Raw genomic sequence first — 15,431 nt, forward strand, 5'->3', positions numbered from 1 at the left:
GGGCAGAGGAACCCGACTTGCCCGGGCGGTACCGACGGGCTTCCTGCAACCGTCCTCTGGAGGTACCGGGACGAGTACTAGCCCGAGCCCTGACCTCTGGTAATTTCTTGCCCTTAGACGTGCCGAGATCGGTCACGATTTTGTCCAGCTCGACCCCAAAGAGCAGCTTGCCTTTAAAAGGCAACCTAGCCAGGCGGGATTTAGAGGCGTGGTCAGCAGACCAATGTTTCAGCCAAAGCCACCGCCGCGCAGAGATTGTCTGAGCCATGCCTTTCGCTGAGGCCCTCAAGACATCATACAGGAAGTCTGCCAAATAGGCTAAGCCCGATTCCAGGGCCGGCCAATCAGCCCTCAAGGAATGATCCGAGGGGGAAGCCCGCTGTACCATAGTCAGGCACGCCCTGGCCACATAGGAGCCGCAAACTGAGGCCTGCAAACTTAAAGCAGCCGCCTCAAAGGACGACCTTAAGGCCGCCTCCAATCTTCTGTCTTGGGCGTCCTTTAGGGCCGTGCCACCTTCCACCGGCAACGCCGTTTTCTTAGTCACCGCAGTGATTAAAGAATCCACGGTAGGCCACAGATAGGCCTCACGTTCACTCACAGCCAAAGGATAGAGGCGGGACATAGCCCTAGCCACTTTAAGGCTCGCTTCTGGGACATCCCATTGAGCCGAAATTAAGGTGTGCATGGCATCATGCACGTGGAAGGTTCTAGGCGGGCGCTTCGTCCCCAGCATAATGGCAGAGCCAACAGGGGCTGAGGGAGAGACGTCCTCCGGAGAGGAAATCTTCAAAGTGTCCATGGCCTGTAACAACAGGTTGGGCAAATCCTCTGGGCTAAAAAGCCGCGCTGCAGAGGGGTCATCCGCTCCATCCGAGCGGGGATCCGTCTCCTCCAAGGAATCCGCAAAGGACCGTTGGGAGACCTCAGACACGCTGCCCTCATCTACATCGGAGGAGACAAATTCCTCCAAGGCCTGGGAATCAACCCGAGGGCGTTTACCTCTGGGAACCTCAACCTCTTTACCAGACGAGGGAGCAGGGGCAGCGTTGTGCATGAGGAAGGCCTGATGCAGCAGCAAAACAAACTCGGGGGAGAAACCCCCCAGACTGTGCACTTCCGCAGCCTGGGCAACAGCCCTAGACGCACCCTCAACCGGCGCTCGCAATAGCGGGGGAGAGACATGCTGCGCATCCAAAATGGCGTCCGGCGCGAAACTCCACGAAGGAGCCGCGCGGGAAGAACGGCTCTTAACTTTAGCCGCTTCTGTGCCGTCGCCCAAATTAAGGGCGTTCATGGCATTAATGTCTCCAACCTCAAGGGCGGCCCAAGAAGAAGCCGTCCGAGCCGCGTGGCCGGCCAAGATGGCGGAGGCGAGGAGCGGGGGATGGGCGTTTATGGCGGGAAAAACCGCCACGCTGGAGGAAGGACCGGGACATTCATCGGTCACGAAACTGTCACCCAACAAGGGCGAATCAGGCTTTAAGACCCCCGCATCCCCTCTAGAAGCGCTCAAGCGACCCGGGGAGCGACCCTTTGCGCCCTCGCCCTCCGACGCCATATGCCACGAGGAGAAGAATCGGGGAACCCCCTGCCCGCTATAAAAAGGTAAAAATTACCTGCTGTCCGCTCCGAGTTGTAACGACCTGGTGTCCCAGTGAGTAGCTGCAATAGACGCTTAAATAAACGTCGAAATAAACGCCTTTAAGGACGTTCAAAATTTTTTTTTTTTTTTTTTAACGGAGCCAGCGGGAGGGGGGAGAAAAGGAGGGACCTGGCACCACCAGGTTTGCACTTGCTCAAAAGAGCCCTCAACCCCAGGCACTCAACAAAACCTAAAAATTAGGCTTGGAGGCCTAGCCAGAGCTGCTGCTGTGTGTGACCACCACCTGCTGAGATAGAGAACATACTGAGGAGTTTCCGGCAGCCAGGGTTGCCAGGTGGAAAATATTTTTCCAGCCTAAAGGAGCCCAAAATCCAGCCCAAAACCCGCCCAAACTCAAACCCCGCCCCTGACACCCCCGCCCCCGCATCATCACCCCCGCCCCCGCCGTCATCGGCCCCGCCTTCCCCCTCACTAACCCCGCCTCCCACGCCACTAACCCCGCCTCCCACGCCACTAACCCCGCCTCCCACGCCACTAACCCCGCCCAAAAACGTCACTAACCCCGCCCACCGCGGCCGAAAAAGCCACCTAAAAAAACCGCCCGAAGCACAAAAACCAGCCCAAAAAACCGCAACCCGCCGCGGGCAAAAATTTCCCGCGGCGGGTCGCCCCAATTGGGCGGTAAAACCGCCCACCTGGCAACACTGCCGGCAGCACATGACCACATATAGGGAGGCAAAAGTTTGCTCTCTATCTCCACCTGCTGGTAGATAGACACAACCCACCAGTCTATGGATTGATCAGCTTGATGATATGGAAATGTGCATCAACTTCTTCATTTAAGTTTCTTCTTCATTTAACTTTAAAAATCAGTTTTATGGTGATTTAAAGCACCTTAAATAACACCCAATAAAACAGAACTTAGCCTAACGTTTTTTCTTAAAGCTAACCCTTACAAAAACCAAGCCTCCCGTGGCTCCAAAAACAAATCTGCCATTCCAGAGGGACTGAGGCTCATGTGGCCCCCCAATGGGAATCTCCTCACCCCCCCCCCCCCCCCCGAGGGAAAAAAAATAATTTAAACTTGGGTTACAGTTCTGTTTCTCAGTATACTGATAGTTAGTTAGTTTGTTGTACACTAATATGGTGACTGTGCAGAGAGACCGCTTCAACGTTTTGACATCATGCCATCTCCTGTCTTATTTAACCTCCTTGCTCTGCTTGCTTCCTTCCCTCCTCTCCCTTACCCCCTTCATCTGCTTCCTTCCTGCTCCCCTCTTCTCCCCCTTCCTCACCACCTCACCTCTGCTTGCTTCCTTCCTCACCCTAATCTGCTTCCTTCTTTCTCTCCCTCCCTCCCTTTATCTTCCCCCACTCTGCTTCCTTCCCTCCACCCTCTTTTTCCACCCCATCCCAGCTCTGCTTCCTTCTTTCACAGTCCCTACGCCTCTCTCCTTACTACATCTCTTACCTTCCTGGCGAAGTCACCCTTCTCCCCATCCTGTCCCTCCTCACTACTACTACTTATCATTTCTAAAGCGCTACTAGACGTCCTCAGTCTCACCTGCTTGTGTCGCGCCGCAGCTCCGCAAGTGAAACTTGAACCTCGCGCTTTCCCGTACTTAGTCTCACTCTCGTCTTACGAGCTAAAACTATTACTAGCGGGGACCAGGGAGGCGAGAGGCAACCATCCTTAGAGAAAGCGTTGGTACTTGGACCGGAAGGTTCAAGGCGCCGGTCGAGTTGCCACCCGGAAGTGAAGGCGAGCAGCACATAGCGGAAGTGAGAGCGGCCGAAGGGACGCTGTCTGTCTCCATGGTAACGAGGGAGCCACAAAGTCAGTTCTGTGCGGTGTGAAAATCGTGCTTGGAGCTGTATCTCTTGTTGGATCTACGAACGGGCCGCAGTCACGTGGCAAAGAAAAGTCAAACCAGAACCCGTGGCTATAGAAACAGAACCGGAGAGCAGATAAGGCTTTGGATTTTAGGTGGTCTCTTGCACACAGCAGGTATAAGTAGGTCTTTGTCATAACTTTAAGAAGCCGGTGTCTTAAAATGGTTCTCTTTAAATAAACATCATTGATAAATCTGCTTCCTCCCCTCACAGTCCCTCCGTCATGCAATTCTTTCCAGCCCTACTCGATATTTGTCAGTCTCCCTTGTGACATAGTACCAGGAGGAGAATTATGTTATAAAGAAGTTGAAAGTGCGCCTGGTTGTTGTAGGACTCGCTTAAGACCTAGGAATGGATTTCGATCATATGCATAGCTATTTAGTTGTTACTTAAAAGTGGAACATTTCCTTGTGTGTTCAGTAATATAAGTCCTATTGGTTTCAGTTGTTGTTCTGTCACCCCCTCCCCCGTATCTATCTAACTTTGTTTTGTTTGTCCGATTATTTGTATCGATCTTGATTTATGTATCCTATATCTGATTTTTAATTATATCGTACACTGGCTTGATAATTTATTTGAAGGGCAGTATATCAATTGCACTGAAATAAATAAAATACATTTGCAGACAGAAGTTTCAGGTTTAAATATCTTTATTGGTTTTCAAGAATGAAACACAAAACACTTAATATAACTTATATATGCAGAATTTTACTCAGCATACAATGATTTAGGTATTGAGATTCAAATGTAGACATATAGAAACAAACAAAAAAATCCATAAGGCCATATAAGTGGCAGTTGAACGTATTTCTCACATGAAAACATTTAAACTATATAATCAAACCTTCCAAAAAAAAAACAAAAAACAACCAAACAAAAAAAAATCTTTAAATTTGATATTCATGGAAAACGAAACATCTTCAGAAGGGGCATTTTGTGGATGTGAGATGGACAGCAGTTTGCCATAATGGATAGCAAAATTACTTCCAAGGGTAGGAAAGAAAAACATAATTTAGACCTGTTTTAAAAGCTTTAGGTCAATGTCAAACCTGTGTTTTTGAACAATTTGTGAATTTGCTGAGTTGGAGAGTGAAGAGCTGGAATTGGACATTTGTGAGAAATAATGGAGAGTTGCTAAGTGTTTTGTTACCTTTGTTTGCCCCAGTCTGAACCTTTTCAACCATCATATTTCCTGTCTTGCCGCCTCTGTGTCTCACCTCCTCAAGTCTTTGCTCACACCTGCTAGCTCCCCAGCTACACCCATCACTTGTTCTGTATCTGGTTCTCTTCTCCCACCAAATCCTCACTGTCTCCAAACCCCCACACGTCCCATTCTACCTCCCTACCTGCTTGTTTTCTGTCTCTTATTGCTGCTCTGTTTTTATCCAGTCCCAGTTTGTCACTGAACTGTTGCTGAAAGAGTGAGTGTTTTGTACTGTGGGCTGGTGCTGGATCTCAGTAGGTACAGTAGGTGGAAATATGCACAGTGTTGTTACTGGGGTTAGTGGGTTGCACTTGTGCTGGTGGGACACTTGCACGTCAGTTGTGGATGTGCTGAATGCTATTATAGCTGACTGCTGGATGTGGATAAGAGTTTGGAGTGGAGGCCCTAGAGGAGATATCTCTATGTGAGAGCTTTTAGGCCCAGGACTCACTTCCTGGACCTCACTGACCAGGAATGCCTTACTAGTTACTGATTTGATAGGGCTACTATGCAGCACCTCTATCAGCAGCTACATCCCCTCCTCCAGGCCAGGACACACAGGAATTGTCACGTCTGGGGTCGTGACCCCTCTCAGGCTTACCTTATTTCTGGGGGGTCAGCTTCTGAGCTGACTTCTGTCTGTCCTTTCTGAGTTAGTTCTGTCTCTGTGTGCTGGCTGCTTCCAGCTGGCTCTAATTACTCCACTATACTGCACCTGTGTGTGTTGCCTGAGTTAGCTCTGCCTCTGTGTGCTGGCTGCTTCCAGCATGGCTCTGATTGCTCCACTGTGCTGCACCTGTGTATGTTGAGCCTTTCTATGCTTCAGTATGCTTTCTGCCTGCTTCTTGGTTTGTGCTCCCCTCGCCCTCTGGTGACCAGAAGCGGTGGCTGCCATAGACTGTCTTGCTGTCCCTACCCATTCCAGGCTTCAGCTCAGTCCGGTCCGAATCTTCCAGGCTGCCAGACTAGTCTTTCTTGTTTGTGCCTGAACAGCACCCATAGTTGCCTTGAGATTGCTGCAGCTGAGCCTCAGGTGCTGATGGGCTTTATTAATCACCTAGAAACTTCTGTGTTTGCCTTTGCATCGCCTAAGGTCCCTGGTATGCTGGTGTGCGCTTTGCACTTCTGCCTAGTCCAGTTTATTGTCTGAGATTCTTGTCTGTTTCTAGTATAGTCTTTGTGTAGTTTATCTTGTACTGTACTGCTTGTTCCCAGTCTTGTTTCTTGTTTGTATTTCTCTGTCTAGTTCATGGTTGTCTGTGTTTCTTGTTTAGTGGCTGCCTGGCAGCTTTCAGTCTTGTCTCTTGTCTGTCAGTATTTGTTCCCTGTTTTAGTGGCTGCCCTGGCAGCTTTCAGTCTTGTCTTTTGTCTGTCAGTACTTGTTCCCTGTTTTTGTTGCTGCTCTGCAGCGTTCAGTATTTGTACCCTGTTTTAGTGGCTGCCCTGCAGCTTTCAGTCCTGACCCTTAAGCCTGTCCGTTTCCTGTCTAGTGTAGTATTGTCTGCCTGTGAGTCCTAGGCCAGTTTCCTGCCTTGCTGCCCATGTATATTCCTTTCCCCTCTGACCCTTAGTCCTAACCCTGTTCAGCCTAGTTGGTTTCCAGTTCCTGCCCTGTCCGGTAAGTCCTGCCGGCCACCTGCACCCAGGGGCTCATCTCCTGGGGAAGGGTGGTCAAGCGCAGGTGAAGTCTAGCTGTTTCTGTCAGAGTTCTGCCTTGTCTCTGGTGTGGGGTAGTTTTGCCTGCCATTGCCGCACCTCGGCAGTGGCCCAAGGGCTCACGAACCCAGGTTCTGCTTTGAAAACTTGACAGGAATAATCCAGTGCAAGTCCAATTTAGGTTCACTGCCTTTCTTGCCACCAGCACTTTTCAGTCAGTGCTAGCAGTCAATGCAGGCCTCAACCAGTCCGCCAGCTCCATCTGTCTTGTTCAGTTCCTTAATGCCTTCCTCACGCAGACCTCACACCTTTCCACTACCGCCCAGGCCCTCAAGAACAACATGACGCAGTTCTACAACACAGACCTCTCCTCCACAGTCATAGGCTTAATTGACTGCACATACGTTGCAGTCGGAACTGGCCCCCCCCCCCCTCCGGTACACAAAGACACCTAGAGGAATAGAAAATCAAATCACTCCATGAATATGCAGGTCGTGTGTAATGCCCAGGGGGAGACTGTGGACATGTGTGCTTGGTATCCCATGATCCATACATACTGTAGCATTCAGGAATCTAGTGCAGGTTTGAGCAAGGGGAGATCATGGGCAGCTGGCTCCTAGGTAAGTAGTACTAGGATTCCTAACCCCCATACCCATCCCCCCCCCCCTTATGTCACCTTCTTCCCTCTCTCAAGATGTCCTCAGAATCTACACCCATGACCCACACTCCATAAGGTCTCCATATCAGCCAATACACATCCATGTCTGATTCTTACGCTCCCCACAGGTGACAGAGGCCACCCCTAGCAAACTTATCTCATCACTCCCATGCCTATAACTGCACATTAATGGCAATTAGCACCAATTAATCACTTCTCACTTTATTTGCAATTAACAGCCAACATAATTGTAAGTATTCTGTAACTGCATGTGCTAAGCATGAATCTGTGCATGCAAGATTTAGAATGAAGAGGCATTCACAGGGGACACGCATGGGCAGGGCATAAGTGGGGGCCGACATTTGCATGCTTAACATACAGAACACTGTAAATGTTGTATTTCAGCACTAATATATCAGCAGTAGACCTGGCGTAAATGTTATCGCCTAAATGTAGGCATGGTGATGCCCAGTTCTGCTACTATTCTGTAATGGCAATTGTGTGTGTAGATGCTGTTATTGGACCAGCGTACTACCTGCTTCATTTTGGCACCTAAATGGTGACACCCTGTTATACAGTTGCCTTCAAAAGAGGGAGAGGGTATAAGGGGTGATACGAGGTAGAGTGGGTTGTCTGTGTATAAGGCCTTATAAGTCAAGCATTCTGCAGTGGGCTAAAAACCTGGGGAACAAGGTATGAATCCCACTGCAGCTCCTTGTTATCCTGGGCAAGTCACTTAACCCTTCATTGCCCCAGGTACAAAACTTAGATTTTGAGCTCACTAAGGACAGTGAAAGTACCTTCATATATATATATATATATATATATACCACTTTGGTTGTACCACAGAAAGGCAGTATATAAAATCTATGACCCTTTAGACTTTACCTTTGCCTATGTTCTATGTTGGACTAGTAACCAATTTTATTGAAAAAGGAAAGGAATAATGTGATGAAACTTGCACACAAGGCAAGGAACCCAAATAATGGTGTTTTGCAGTTTGGAGTTGTTTGAGTAAAGCTTGGGGAACCCCTGCATAAACTCTGTTACAGTAGGCAAGATCTGATATGATGAGAGGATAAAGAATGGAGACGTGATCACTCTTGTCAAAATGAGAACAAACTACGGTATCTGAAAATGACATAGAGCCCAAAACAATAGTTGACAGTACAGCGATCTGTAGTTCAAAGAAAACTGGTAGTCAGTAAGGACCCCGAGATACTTGAGGGAATCGAACAGAGTGACATGTAGACCTAGCTGTCTAGATCTCATACAGTTTAATCTCTGTCTTTCAGGCAGCGTCTGATTAGCTTCATAATCACTGTGTCATTCCAAATCCCCCCAAAATTGTTACTCCATCGATCAGAGGCAGATTTTCTTAACCCTCTGTCACTCCTCTTTAACAAGGCATACCGCAAAGATCAACAAACATAAATTCCTATACATATACCATGTACTGTCTCACAATATTTGCTTGTTAAACTACTATCAGGTACTATCACTATCATGTTACCCAAGATCCTCTGTAATACAAAATGTATATTTTCTTATATACCATATATCTCCATCATTCATGATGTATTGTAAGCCACGTTGAGCCTGCAAAGAGGTGGGAAAATGTGGGATACAAATGCAACAAATAAATAAATAAATCTTGTGTTAACATTTCATGAAGTCACATAAGTACATTAGTAATGCCATACTGGGAAAAGACCAAAGGCCCATCAAGCCCAACATCCTGTCCCCCGACAGCGGCCAATCCAGGTCAAGGGCACCTGGCAGCTTCCCAAACGTACAAACATTCTATACGTTATTCCCGAAATTGTGGATTTTTCCCAAGTCCATGTAGTAGCGGTCTATGGACTTGGCCTTTAGGAAACTGTCCAAACCCTTTTTAAACTCTGCCAAGCTAACCGCCTTCACCACGTTCTCCGGCAACAAATTCCAGAGTTTAATTACACGGGTGAAGAAAAATTTTCTCCTATTTGTTTTAAATGTACTACACTGTAGTTTCATCGCATGCCCCCTAGTCCTACTATTTTTGGAAAGCGTGAGCAGACACTTCACATCCACCTGTTCCACTCCACTCATTATTTTATATACCTCTATCATGTCTCCCCTCAGCCGTCTCTTCTCCAAGCTGGTGCCTTGTTATAAAGTTAACCTCTAAACTATGGCTTGGGAGAACAGCCAGGCTTTTATCTGCTTTCTGAAGTTCAGAAAGGCTACTCTTGAGAAGGCTTGCTGGTGGGCATTAGAGATGTTGCTTGGGAAGACCTGAGAAGGCTCAAAGGCAAACAGAGGGCTAATTCTGTTAGTTGTGAGAATGTGTATCATCTTTGATATCTTTGTATTTTGCATGGTATAGAACAGAGATTCAGTGGCGTACCAAGGGTGGGGGGCGGTCTGCCCCGGGTGCACGCCGCTGGGGGGGGTGCCGCGTGCCTGTTGGCTCTTCGTTTTCATGCTCCCTCTGCCCTGGAACAGGTTACTTCGTGTTCCGGGGCAGAGGGAGTATGGCAACGAAGAGCCGACAAGCGCGCGGCACCCCCCCCCCCCCAGCGGCCTACCCCCTCCTCATACTCCCCACCAACACAAGGAGCTCCCCTCTGTGTAGGTCCCCCACCATCCCTCTGTGCCTACTGTATTCTTGGAGGTCTAGATGGGGCAGGAGCAATCCTCAGTCGCTCCTAACCATGTCTGCTCTGCTGACAAAATGGCTGCTGGGTTCTCACAAGACTGCTGCAGGAGGTCCTGGCAGCCATTTTGTCAACAGAGCTGGCATGGACAGGATCAACTGAGGATCACTCCTGCCCCAACTAGTTAGAACTTGTACTGACGGGAAACCGCTGAAGAGAGTTTACGGAACCCAGTTTTGGAATCACTAGTATAGAAGGAAAGGCATTTTTGTTTCTATTTCTCTTGATTTGCATAGCATAGAGTCTGACTTATTTGGGTTTCCAGTTCAGTTTTCTGTGCACATTTCTGTTTCAAATTGTGGTACTTTATTCTGTATTTAGTACAGGTTTGTCTTTGTCCTGTGTGTTTTGACCAAGATGATATATTCTGTTAGTGCTTTACTTTCTGTTTGGGGATTTATAACAGTCCAGCCTTGTCTGCTTTCTCCATAAGAGGTGTACTGGAGTTCTGGGACTAATTTTCACAGTACTGCTTTCTCAGTGTTCTCCCCAAGACCTTTGGAATGGGACACCGCCTGGCTGATTTTAATGACCACCCAGCCAACTTATGTACAGTAGTCCCTGCCCCCACCTGGCTACTCCTTCAAACCATCTGGGGAAGAACACTACCTTTTCATAGGCCCTTTGTCTGAATGCAGGGGGCAGGACATGAAAATTCTGTTCCCCTCAAGGATGGTCGCATACCTTACATGTGAGTACTGGGTAAGGGCCAATACATGAAAATGCCATTTTCTGTGTCTCAGTGGGTCTAGTCATGGAAAAGAGGGCGCAGTCAGTAATCCATTCTGAGAGGACCTTAGTGATCTAATTGGTTCACATAAAAGTAGATGGTCAGACAATATGGGGCCTGTCTGTTAATGACCTTTAAAACCAAAGAAATTTTAAAATGAATCCAGAAAAGATGGCTGAGGAGAGCTATCATTGATTGTAAAATCCTAAGTGGTGTAGAATGGGTAGAAGTGAATCGATTTTTCACTTTTTTAAAAAGTACAAAGACCAGGGGACACTAAATGAAGTTACATGGAAATACTTTTAAAACAAATAGGAGGAAATGTTTTTTCACCTTAGTTAAGCTCTGGAACTTGCTGCAGTGGATGTTGTAACAGTGGGTAGCGTATCTGGGTTTAAAAAAGGTTTGGGCAAGTTCCTGGAGGAAAAGTCCATAGTCCGTTATTGAGGTGGACATGGGGAAAGCCACCGCTTGTCCTGGGATTGGTAGCATGGATGTTACTACTGTTTGGGTTTCTGCCAGATACTTGTGACCTGGATTGGCCACTCTTGGAAGCAGGATACTGGGCTAGATGGACCATTGGTCTGACCTAGTATGGCTATTTTTATGTTCTTATATATTGTATGTCAATATGTTTTAATACTATACACACTCGGGGGCATTTCTGCCATAAACATTTTGAATCATCAGGATAAAATCACACTTAAAAACCTTTCTCCCAATTCAAGAGCACACAAGGCACTTTTTAATCCTGGAAGGTAGAACAAAGATCTTTGGATCGCAAAACAAAAGAGGCTAATATTTTCATATGCAAATGTAACAATTTCTTTGGGTTTTTTTGAAGTTCTGCTTCGGCTAGGTTGAATAGAAAGCTTAGTTTGTCAGCATTCACAAAGCTATACTTTATTAATCTACGTACAGTGTGATATAATTCTGATGAATTTAAGTAGTGAAGTCAAATGAAATAGTTGATTTAAAATAGTGTATATTTATCCCTTGCAAAACCTTTACATGTTTTTTAGAATAATTTAAGAAATATGTCGGTTTATTCTAACACATTTCATCATACATTATGAAGCTAATCAGACGCTGCCTGAAAGGCAGAGATTAAACTGTATGAGATCTAGACAGCTAGGCTTCAAAGAAGCCAGCAATAGATCTTCCTGTTTGGAGCTACAGTAACATGAATATATGTGATGTGGCAGTTGCTGTGATAATTACTTTTGTTTAACACAAGAATAAATATGTTGTGTGAAAAGCATAACAATTTAATCACTTTGCTTTTTCTCTTTTCCAGTGCACTTATGGGCCCTTAACCTTCATTTGGCAATGAAAAGAAATACACCTAGGCGTATTCTCTAAAGTATGCCTAAATTTAGGTGTACTTTATAGAATATGCCTACATTTCAGCGCAGTTTATAGAATATGCCTAGTGTCTGTCCACGTGACTAAATTTAGTTGTAAGCAGTTACGCCAAGTAAAACTTGGTGTCAGTGCTCATGCCTAAAGTAGGAAATGGATCAGATGTATTCTATAACAACACATTTAGTTTTTAGAAATGTCCATGATTCACCCATTTCACACCCACGTCCACATCCCCTTTTCAGCTATTTGCCTTAGAATTTATGCGATTCACTTTACAGAATACACTTAGTTCTGCGTGTAAATTCTAATTAATGCCAATTAGTATCAGTTGCTTGTTAAGTGGCAGTTATCGGTGCTGTTTGGCTTGTTAGCTAATGAAGTTGCGCGTGCAAATTCAGAATACAGACGGATTTGTGTGTACAACGTAAACTGCGCTATATAGAATCTGGGGGTTAACGTCTGGTTTAGCACACATTACTTGCTAGCGTGATTCTTTATGATATTGTTCCAGTTAATGCAGTGGTTCCAAACCCGATCCTGGAGGCACCTCAGCCAGTCAGGTTTTCAGGATATCCACAATGGATTTTCATGAAAGTTTTGTATACAGTGGAGGCAGTACAAGCAAATCTCTCTCATGAATATTCATTGTGGATATCCTGAAAACCTGACTGGCTAGGGTGCCTCCAGGACCAGGTTTGGAAACCACTGAGTTAATGCACTGTAAACCGGGCGTTAAGTATTTTTTGTGTCGGATCATGGCGTAGGCGGAGACTGGGCTGGGAAGCATTAGTCAGTTAGGACTAGGTTCAGTAAATGGTGCCCAGATTTGGACGCTGGGAAGAATCAGCGTTCAGCACTATCTAAAAAGGGCACTCGGGGATGAGTGTCCCTTATAGAATAGCGTGTAGTGCCAATTCCTGTGACTAAAATTAGGTGCTGAAAGCAGGTGTAAATCCTGTCACACAGGTTCAGGGTGCATCCCTCTGATTCTGTAACACTGCGTGTAACTTTTGGGAGCACTCATGACCCACCCATGCCCTTCCAATGGTTTTTTGGTTGCACATGAGAGAATTTAGGAGACCTTTATAGAATCGGGGTGAATGCTCTGCCCTTACCGTGCACTGACTAGTGGACATTGGGAATGGAAGAGTAGTTAGTGCAGTGGGCTGAGAACCAGGGGAACTGGGCTCAATTTCCACTGCAGCTCCTTGTGACTCTGGGCAAGTCACTTAACCCTCCATTGCTCCAGGTACAAAGCTAAGATTGTGAGCCCGCTAGGCACAAAGAAAGTACCTGCATATACAGTGCAATCCACTTAAGTGTAAGGGTCTGGGACCAAAAGAATACATGCAGTTAACCGGAGCATGCACTTAACCGTTGTGACCCAAAGAAGCTTGACATCTGATAAACATATGTACAGTACTGTTTATTATACGTACAGTATACTGTCTCCGTTAACTGACGTTATACAGTCTCCGTTAACTGACGTTAGGCTTGCTTGAAGTAATCAGTCATAGTCCTCTGTACACTCTTGTGTCTGTGAGTTCCATAGACTACATCTGCCAGACGGTAAAAACTGTCAAAGCACTGATATCCAGTGGCCTAAAGATAGACCCGCATGGTGTTGAGACTCTCCAGCGCTCTTGCAAAAGTGACAGGAGGTTGTTGAATTTCGTCAACATGTGCCTCGCTGCTCATTTCATCATCAGTTTCATCATCAGCCGTTGCCTGCATGTAGGCACATATCTGGACATCAGTGCTGTCATCAGCTGTTTGTAGATCGTAATCAACAGCTACGTAGTGATGAAACTCCTCTTCAGTAGCACAGGCTGGGATGTCCATAGCCTGTTCATCTGACGCGTTTGCAACAGCTGCATCTGTTTCGGTCCTCTCCATATCCCTAACAAAGCTTGCCCGCTTGTAGCAGTTCACAATAGTTGCCTGTGTAACATGATTCCAGTCTTCTTTCTGCATTTGTAGGGAATCCAACAGTGATAGATTACGAGCCAGTTCAGCAACACATTTATCCTTGTGTAATGGAAGATGTAAAGGATTGCTTTCAACCCTGCTTTGATCGATAATGAACTCTGAAATTGACCGAAAGTAACTTTTCTTGTAAATACAAAAACAAGTTGGAATGCAGAAGGTAAGACACAGCTCTAATTAATTTGTTATGTGAAGGGAAAGATGGAGCTTGTTTTCAGGTTCAGACTGGCCACCTGGACTAGGAAACATGTGACCACGTTCCCACAGTATAGCTTGTTTACCTAAACAGAGAAGCATTCTGTAATTTTCCCTAGCTCTGAACATGAGTTCTGAGCCTAATAAAAAGGGAAGTTTCTTTCAGTGAAATCGGGGACTCATCTGTGAGTAACGTACATACTGCGCAGAGGACTTGTTCATGGTCTGAAAAGCTACTAGCTTTCGCTGTAACGCCCCCCCCCCCCCTCCCAGCTGATGATAAGAGCCTGGATGATGTAAGGACCAGTGATGATTGTATGTATAGTGTATTATTGCTTCTTTTCCTGGTCTAAGAACTCTTAGCATTGCTTAGATGTAGAGACCAGTGATGTAATGAGTGTTTATAGCTAATAATTGTATATCTACCTTAATCATTGTAGAATTTAGCACCTCTAATAAAGGTTTCATTTATCTAATACGAATCCAAAAGAACCCACAGTAATTATTGAGTAGTCTGTGTCAGTGAGACAGGCTGTAAATCAATAGCACTACACCTTGCCAGTCTGGTCATCCATAATGCTCATCAGACAACGTAGCACAAGAGCCCGATAATGTTGTTTGAAATTGGCTATTATGCCCTGATCCGTAGGTTGGATCAGAGAGGTAGTGTTTGGTGGCAGGAAGACCACCTTGACGCTAGACAGCCTGACATCATCATTGTGTGCAGCACAATTATCACAAAGCAACAAAATCTGATGCTTTTATGCCCGCATTCTAGTGTCTAACTTCTTTAGCCACTGCTTCCAAATTTCCCCAGTCATCCATGAATTTGCATTAGCCTCGTATGACACAGGAAGTCACTTAACATTCTTGAAGCAACAGGGCTGTTTGCTCTTTTCAATGACGAGTGGTTCCAACTTCTCACTCCCATCCATATTGCAGCAAAGGAGGATCGTCAGTTGGTCCTTCGAAGTTTTACCTCCTGTAGTTTCGGCTTGTTTGAATGCAAGTGCTCCATCAAGAATCTCCATCAAGAATTGCTTGCCAGTAGAGACCGTTTTCGTCAGCATTGAAAATGTCACGAGGTGCAAACTCGTTCAAGATGGTAGGAAGAACTGAAACAACCCAATTTTCACCATGCTGTTTCTTGAATTTTATGTTGTTCCTCTCCTTCCATCTTTCCAACCATCCAACAGTAGCTTTGAATTAATTTAGTCCAAGACTTTCAGCTAGCTGATTAGCTTTCTCTATAAGCAGTGGACCACTGTCAGGAAACTGTCTGCTCCTGAGAAAACCACCAAAGAAGAGCATCTTCCATCTCCTCAGCTTTTCCCGCCCGTTTTTGTTTCCGTTGTGGATTTGTATTGTTTTGCCAGTCTTCCAGAAGCTGGTCTTTCTGCTTCAAGATACGTGAAATTTGACTGGAATTGACACCATAT

The 15,431-nt window shown here is 46.0% G+C and overlaps 2 protein-coding genes across 2 annotated transcripts in view; one reads left to right on the forward strand and one right to left on the reverse strand.

Moving 5' to 3' along the window:
- Positions 1-3,365, reverse strand: part of DNAJC24 (DnaJ heat shock protein family (Hsp40) member C24) — a 116,490-nt gene extending 113,125 nt beyond the window's left edge. The window contains exon 1 of the mRNA XM_030200680.1: positions 3,171-3,365. The gene's annotated coding sequence lies outside the window, so the exon portion shown is untranslated. The remainder of the gene's footprint in view (positions 1-3,170) is intronic.
- Positions 3,366-3,456: 91 nt separating this feature from the next.
- Positions 3,457-15,431, forward strand: part of DCDC1 (doublecortin domain containing 1) — a 556,169-nt gene continuing 544,194 nt past the window's right edge. Inside the window, exon 1 of the mRNA XM_030200682.1 lies at positions 3,457-3,614. The gene's annotated coding sequence lies outside the window, so the exon portion shown is untranslated. The remainder of the gene's footprint in view (positions 3,615-15,431) is intronic.

This window comes from Microcaecilia unicolor, chromosome 4, assembly GCF_901765095.1.
Source record: "Microcaecilia unicolor chromosome 4, aMicUni1.1, whole genome shotgun sequence".
Lineage (NCBI taxonomy): Eukaryota > Metazoa > Chordata > Amphibia > Gymnophiona > Siphonopidae > Microcaecilia > Microcaecilia unicolor.